The sequence below is a fragment of the Pteropus vampyrus genome, unplaced genomic scaffold, assembly GCF_000151845.1.
Source record: "Pteropus vampyrus isolate Shadow unplaced genomic scaffold, Pvam_2.0 Scaffold98, whole genome shotgun sequence".
Lineage (NCBI taxonomy): Eukaryota > Metazoa > Chordata > Mammalia > Chiroptera > Pteropodidae > Pteropus > Pteropus vampyrus.
The window spans coordinates 400,163-405,780 of NW_011888879.1; the positions used below are offsets into that span (position 1 = coordinate 400,163).

Genomic DNA, 5,618 nt, shown 5'->3' on the forward strand with positions numbered 1-5,618 from the left:
ATGGAGTTGAAATTTAAAGCTCACCCCAAAACTGGTTATATCACCCTGTTCTCTTTCCCAAATATGTGAGAATCTCTCTTTTTGTTGATTCTTCTGAGAAGTTTTTTCTGAACGCTGTTTAGAGTGTCCCTGTTTCTGGAAATTCGGCCTCTGTCCATGAACTTTCTCAGAGCTCTCCTCAGATCCTTGAGTATTCCGTTTTATCGGATATCTAAGCCCTGAGCTTAGAAATATTTTGCATCTCCCAAATATGCTTATGCCTCCTTAAAAGTGTACTAATCTAGTACTCATTAATCGGCCCTCTTCCCCTGCCTTAGTATGACTGTCATTGTCATCACTGTTCTCAGCAAAAATTTAAGCATCTAGTTTGTGTAAGACAGTGAAGATAATTGCAGTTTTAAAGAACTCTGAGGTTCCTGACTTCAAGGAAAAATATGACCTTTATTCATAAAAAGACCAAGAAAATAGCAGATAAACTCTAACTCAGTTGCCCTGAAAATAAATTATACGGGAGTGATTTTGGACAAAATAGTTAAGTGCTAGATTTGTTTCCTCCTCTGTAAAATGTTAAGGTTAAGTGAGATTATTAAAATTTGTAAATCTGAGGTCAGAGAAAGGAGTGATTACTCTGTACTGAGGTGGAAATTGTTGGAGAGGCTCCGTAGTGCGTTCTTGATACATTATAGAGACAAGATTAGGTTGAAGGCTTCAGCGCTTTGAACATCTAATAATGTCTATAGACCTTGCTCTAGAAATAAAAATCACCTTCGTACAACATTTTATACTCAATTTTTAGGGGATTTATGACCCACTTCTCCCCTCTGAAGCCTATATGTTAAAAAATCCTGATTTTGAGAAATAAAATGAACTGCAATTCAAAAGGCAAGACAGCCAGAAGTGGAGGGCCTTTATCTCATAGGCAGTGTGGAACCATTGGGAGGTTAAGAAGATATGTCTGACAGCAGTGTGAAGAATGTGGGGAAAGGCAGGGAGACTCGTTGGGCAATAGGTGGAACAGTTTGGATGGATTAGGAGATGTTAAAGGACTATGTCAAGCAGTATTGTGAATAGGGGGAAATTATAAGAAATATTGTTAAGGACAAATCAAAAGGACTTGGTATCTGTCTGGATATGGAATTGAAAGACAGGAAGGAGTCAGTGGTAACAAGGTTTCAGGTTCGTATAGCTGCAGTTAGGTCCTGTCTCTAATTGTACTACGTCATTTCTATCACATACATGCTCTAAGAGGAGATATCACTACTGATTACAGACTTTAAAAAGCACAATAAGCAAATTCTACAAACAACTCTGTACTCATAAATTCAACAACTCAGATGAAATGGACCACTATCAAAACTAACATAACTCACCCAAAAAGAAACAGACAAGCTGAATAGTTCTATAACCACAAAAGGGAAACTCTCCAGTGCCATGTAGTTTCACTGGTGAATTCTGTCAAATATTTAAAGACAAAATAATAGTCATTCTACACAAACTCTTCAGAAAATAGAAAAGGGAAGAAAACGTCCCAGCTCATTTATGAAGCCAACATTACGTGATACCAAAACTAGATAAAAACAAACAAAAAAAATCAATGTCCCTCATGAACAAAGGTGCAAAAATCCTGAAAATAATTAGCAAATTGAATCCAGCAACATGTAAAAAGAAAAATACATTGTGAATAAGTGTCATTTATCCCAAGAAGTCAAAGGTGCTTCAACATTTGAAAATCAGTTAGTATAACTCACCATATTAACAGACTACACAAGAAAAACTACATATTTCTATCAAGAGATGCAAAAAAAAGAGTTGGCAAAATTCAACATCCATGGTTTTAAAAACTCAGCACCATGAACTCAACAGGTTCATCTGTGTTGGTTTTTTTGTTTGTTTGTTTGTTTAATTCAGCTCAATCTAGATGAGGAAAAAGTATATTTTGAGCCCCAAACAGAGTCTAATCCATCTAGAGGCAATTGGTTATTTAATAGCTATAGAAATGACCACCATCTGTGACCCAAAGGAATGGCTGGTGTGACTTGCTTCACAAGAGTACTAACTCGGGCTGGAGCACCAGACTAGCTGAGCTTTGCCTGGTCTGACTTGGGCTTCCCAAACAAGAATGCTTGCTTCTGCAATTCAGCATCCTCACCTCCACCCCTACCCCATTGCTGAAGTGGCAGAGAGATGGTGTAGAGTGAGGAGTGGGAGCATTTGACATGCTTGTGGTGGTCTCTAAGAGATGGGATTCACTACTTTTCTGTGCTTTTTTCCTATCTTAAAAATTATTTACAGAGAGCAATGAAATAAAACACAAGTTTCAGAAAGTATGTAGCTGTCTTTATATCAATGTCACACACACACACACACACACACACACACTTAAAAGGGAATCTGATAAAGGTCATCTACAAAACCTAGAGCTAACGTCATACTTAAAGGTGAAAGACTGAATATTCCCTACTCTCAATATAATATGTCAACTGTAATTTAATTTTTTAAATGTGTGTTTTGAAGAATCATATGGCTTTACTTTGTGGGGAAGAGAATGTATAAAGGTAAAAGTAAAAGCAGGAAACCCAGTTAGTTGACACTTATAGTATTTCAAGTAAGAGATTCTGGGGGCTCGGACTAGGACAGAATTTCTCAACCTTGTTACTATTATCGTTTGGGGCTGAATAATTATTTGTTGTGAAGGGCTTTCCTGTGCATTATAGGGCATTTAGCTATATCCCTGATCTCTTCCCACTAGATTCCAAGTAGCCACCAATTGTGACAAGATTGCAAGTTATACCAAAAATGCTCTGGACATCAGAAGGGAAAAAAAAAGACATATATGCCTATAGCAGAATAGTGCCCCAAAATAAACCCATACATATTTGGTCAACTAATCTTTGGCAAGGGTGATAAGTATACACATTGGGGACAGAATAACTTCTTCAATAAATGGCATTTGGAAAACTGTACCACTAGCTACACTACACACAAAAATCAACTCAAAATGGATTTTGGAAATGAATGTAAGACCTGAAACTGAAACTCCTATAAGAAAACATAAAGGATAAGCTTCTTATCAGTCTTGGTGATGACATTTTTGGATTTGATTTGTGTTTTTAAAAGATCATGTGACTACTTTGTCACAGATCAGATCTTGACACTCCCTACTTAAAACCCTACAGTTGCTTCCCACTATATTCAGGATGAAATCTCAACTCCTTAACATAAAGCTGGTTTTATACTTTTACATCGTCTGGTTCTTGCTTACTTACTACCTCATTTTGTACCACTCTGATTGTTCCATCTTACTGAACAACAGAAATGCTAAACTTGTTCCTGCCTCAGGGCCTTTGAACTTATCTTCCATCTTCAAAGTTTTTTTCCTTCAAGTTTGCATATGGCTGGCTGACTCATCTTTCAAATTTCAGGTCAAGTGTCACCTTTTTAGAAGCAGACACTTCCTATCCACCAGGGCATTATCAATTATATCATTTGTTTATTTTCTTCATAACACTTACCATTAGAAATTATTTTACTTTTTCTCCCTAAACTAGAATGTATGCTTGTGAATGGAGAGATCTTGTCCATTTTGTTCACCACAGTATTTTCAGTACTGGACCAGGGGTTTAATAAATGTAGTGTATGAATGCATGAACTAGGAGAAAAATGATTTTATCTACAGAAATGTCTAAGTCTCCAGAAGAGCTTGGTTTTACTTTAGAGTGAAGGCTAATAATAGATGATCCAAGGAAATGTTTATTAAATAGAAATGAGGGATTGGAAATATGAACAAATAAAAGGGATGGAAGTGTATTATATTCACTAAAATTGTATGACTACCTGAAATTACTAAGAGAGCGGTATTTCTCAAAGTGTGGTGTCAAGGCTTTTTGAATTACTACTATCAAAACTAGTGGTCTCCCCCCAGATTTTCTAAATGAAGATCTCTGGGTTTGGAGGACGGGAACCTGCCTTTTAACAAGTTTCTCAGTGTTTCTTATGTATAATAAAGTTCAGGAATGAATGGAATAGTGTATAGAGAGGAGCAATCAAAAGATTCAGGACGGAGCCCTAGGATGGTCTGTCTTTAAGGGTGGGAGGGAAAAGTTGAGCCCAAGAAGGAGATAGGAATGACCTGCTGCAGGTACCAGGGACAGCACCAGGGACAATTTCAGCTCTGAAGGGGAACCATAATCACAGCTGTCCTTGACTAGCCTATTATTCTGCTCAGCTGCTATAATGCTAAAATAACATGGACCGCATGGCTTAAACAACGAGAATTTATTTTCTCACAGTACTGGAGCCTGAAAAGTCCAAGACTGAGGTCCCAAACCAACAGTGTTTGGTTTCTGGTGAGAACTCTTCCTGATTTGCAGATGGCCTCTCTCCTGGTGCATCTTCACTTGGCCTTTTTGTTGTGAGTGGGGAGACCTCTCTCTCTCTCCCTTCCTTCTCTTTTTTTCTTATAAGGGCACCAGTCCTATCAGATTAGAGCTCTACCCAAAGGACCTTATTTATTTTAATTACTTCCTAAAGACATTGTCTCTAAATACAGTAACACTGGGAGTTAGAGCTTAATAGTAAATGAATTTTGAAGGGATGCAATTCAGTCTATAGCCATTGATGTTTCCCTTTATCAATGAAGAAAACCAGTTTGACACAATGTAATCCAAGAGTATCACCACGTCAATACTAAATTCTTGTTTTAAGCTATACAGCAAAAATAAACTAAAACGGTACTTATTTTGATTAAATCTGCATGTTTTGAAGACATCTGTCTTCAAATTATATCTAGGAAAGGTTGCCATTTAATAGAAATATAAAACCATTTTGTAAATAAATACACCTGACCCTCTTTCCATTCAGAATTTAGAACATGGTTTCCGTTTCCTTTGTCCCCAAAAAACATCATTTTGCTTTTTAAATTCTCTAATAATTTGTCGATATTTTGGTTTTGCAGACATGGCAGGCAGGTTTTATAGAAATGGATAAGAAGTCCACACACACAAGTCCTGAGGATGCCGGGAACAGCAGAAATGGAGGTAGGAATTTTTCTTGCTTTAAGACCTTTTGAGTAATTTCAAATATGTTTTATGAAGTATTTTGTTTCCCACTTGTTGCTAATGTTTGAGAGAATAACTGTTACATCGTATATCAATCTAAGATAAACACAAACAAAAGAAAAAAGAAAAGCAAAACCAAAAACACCGCCAATCCCGACATAGATCATCAACATCTTATTCTTCAGATGACTGTGTGTTTCCCACTTCATCATCATCTTCTGGAAGCCAGACAGATTCAAGTACTGAAGGTATTTTTTCTCACCCTGTTAGAATTTTTTTTGTTTTTAAGTTAGATGATTTAGAAATAAAATTCATTAAAACTCTTTTATAATTTCTGTTTATTCAACAAATGTTCATTGAGGATACCACTTACGTGTCAGGCGTAATGGTAAACATGGCATGGTCCCTTCAGCCAAGGAACTTTTATTATATTGAGCAATAGAAACAAATGGTCCATTACAATGCAGATGGGTGCTATGACTTGGTATGCATGTGTTAAAGGGACCAGGGAGGGCTTCGGATAGGAAATGATATCTAAATTGAGAACTGGAGGATGAGTAG

At 36.8% G+C, this 5,618-nt stretch overlaps 1 long non-coding RNA gene across 2 annotated transcripts in view; it reads left to right on the plus strand.

Moving 5' to 3' along the window:
• Window positions 1-5,618, plus strand: part of LOC105295003 — a 26,290-nt gene that overhangs the window by 4,459 nt on the left and 16,213 nt on the right. For both annotated transcript variants that reach the window (XR_002781398.1, XR_896112.2), the window contains exons 2-3: window positions 4,955-5,036; window positions 5,159-5,305. This is a non-coding gene — a long non-coding RNA (uncharacterized LOC105295003). The remainder of the gene's footprint in view (window positions 1-4,954; window positions 5,037-5,158; window positions 5,306-5,618) is intronic.